Here is a 2,500-nt window from a genome sequence, read left to right on the forward strand (position 1 = left end):
AAGGTGCAATGTGTAATATGACATCATCAAGAAAGTTCTACAAAGTTCTAGAATGCAACGCTCCCTGGGTAACCCCACCCCTTTCGAATAATAACAGAAGCTACAGTGGCCTTCAAGGACAAGAACAATTCAAAATTTTAAACAATGCACCTGATGACATTCCAACTATGACACTTTCAAGATGGCGGCACTAGGCCTTGGTCCAAAATATGCAGAAATATGGAGATATATGAGACCCTTTCTAAGGGGAAAAAAAAATATTCAAAATTTATTTTTCAGCTATTATGCACTAAATTAAATGTACTTATGGATATTATAATTACTTTCTACAAAATCTGCTAGGAAATAAAACCCAAAATTCTACACACTGCAGCTTTAACTTGATTTTTGATGAATACTTCTAAATATAATATTCAATTTCTACCAAGTCTGTTCTAAAAAAGGACAATGAATTTGACACACTGCACCTTTAAATAACCTAGATACACTGTTGATTTGTTTACAACCTCCCTCTGTGTGTGTGTGTGTGTGTGTGTGTGTGTGTGTGTGTGTGTGTGTGTGTGTGTGTGTGTGTGTGTGTGTGTGTGTGTGTGTGTGTGTTGCATTAACTGTTACATTAATGTTTTGTAACTCATTTGGCATCGCTCTGGGTGAATCAAGATCCGGCCCAAAAATAGAAAAAAACATTTTGTTTGTTCATTCACACACACACACACACACACACACACACACACACACACACACACACACACACACACACACACACACACACACACACACACACACACACACACACACACACACACACACACACACACACCAGCTTCAGGCAAATTGATCAAGAGACTCTTTGAAACTATTTGTGTAAACCCGTGACTGTGCGTTTGGTTACATTATTCATGTGTGCTCACTGGTAATGCCTTTGTTTTTAGAGTGCACATTGATTTTGAACGATTTGTACTTGAATGCATCACCAAAGATGTCTACTGAAGTGAGTGGGAGTTACAGATAATGGCTGACCGGAAAGAAGTCGAAGAAATGCTCCTAAATCTGAGAAAAAAATACAGACAGAATGTTGTAAACATTGCCAGACATTCATGATGCTAGATCTAGTTGGCTTGTCCTGGGTTAAAGGTGCAGTGTGTACTATGACATCATCAAGAAACAAAGTTCTAGAATGCAACGCTCCCTGGGTAACCCCAACCCTTTAGAATAATAACAGAAGCTACAGTGGCCTTCAAGGACAAGAACAATTCAAAATTTTAAACAATGCACCTGATGACATTCCAACTATGACACTTTTCAAGATGGCGGCACTAGGCCTTGGTCCAAGATATGCAGAAATATGGACATATATGAGACCCTTTCTAAGGGAAAAAAATAATAATTAAAAAAAAAAATTCAGCTATTATGCACTAAATTAAATGTACTTATGGATATTATAATTACTTTCTACAAAAACTGCTAGGAAATAAAACCCAAAATTCTACACACTGCAGCTTTAAATGTGGGGTCAGTGGATATATAGTCCAGTGTTAATACACAGCCTAGGCTCTGTAAACGGGCATGTTGCTAGCTATGGTGGGCCCCCAGTTGTTAACATACCCTTTGTTAACACACCAGTTTACAGAGCCTAGGCTGTGTATAAGGATTTCCATTTAACATCCATATGATGAATGCTTTGATTGTATTTATAATGGGACATTTTTCTTCTTTCATAATGTTGTTTGTAAGTAAGTAAGCTTTATTTATAGAGCGCCCTTCACAGACCAGGGTCACAAGGCGCTTCACAAATCTTAACACATTTTATACACAGATTCAAACACCGATGGCAGTAGCTGCCATGCGTGACGCTTTCTGAACCATCGGGAGCAATTTAGGGTTCAGTGTCTCTTTGCCCAGGGACACTTGGACATGTGGCGGGGAGGCGGGGAATCGAACCTCCTACCCTGCACTCCAGAGGCGAACTCCCTACCCACTTCACCACTGCCGCCCCAATGTTCATATTGTGGTTATTGTGGTTGTACAGAAACATATACAGGTCCTTCTCAAAAAATTAGCATATTGTGATAAAGTTGATTATTTTCCATAATGTAATGATAATAATTGAACTTTCATATATTTTAGATTCATTGCACACCAACTTGACTTTTTTGTATTAAAAACACTTTTCTTTTATTGGTCGGATGAAATATGCTAATTTTTTGAGATAGGGATTTTTGGTTTTTCTTTCCTTTTTTGCCAAAATCATCAATATTAAAACAATAAAAGGCTTGAACTACTTCAGTTGTGTGTAATGAATCTAAAATATATGAAAGTCTAATGTTTATCAGTACATTACAGAAAATATTGAACTTTATCACAATATGCTAATTTTTTGAGAAGGACATATATTGCCTCCAGCTGTTCTTTGAGTTGTCATGGAGTTGTTCTTAAAACTGATTGACTATTTGAACATTTTTAGATTTCTTAGAGTGGATAACAGATGGGAATCCCCCCA

At 37.3% G+C, this 2,500-nt stretch overlaps 1 protein-coding gene across 2 annotated transcripts in view; it reads left to right on the forward strand.

The window, feature by feature from the left end:
* Positions 1-2,500, forward strand: part of LOC307265386 (myocyte-specific enhancer factor 2C-like) — a 35,010-nt gene that overhangs the window by 13,288 nt on the left and 19,222 nt on the right. The window lies entirely within an intron of this gene.

Source organism: Ammodytes marinus (assembly GCF_949987685.1).
Source record: "Ammodytes marinus genome assembly, chromosome: 18".
In the NCBI taxonomy this organism is placed as follows: domain Eukaryota; kingdom Metazoa; phylum Chordata; class Actinopteri; order Uranoscopiformes; family Ammodytidae; genus Ammodytes; species Ammodytes marinus.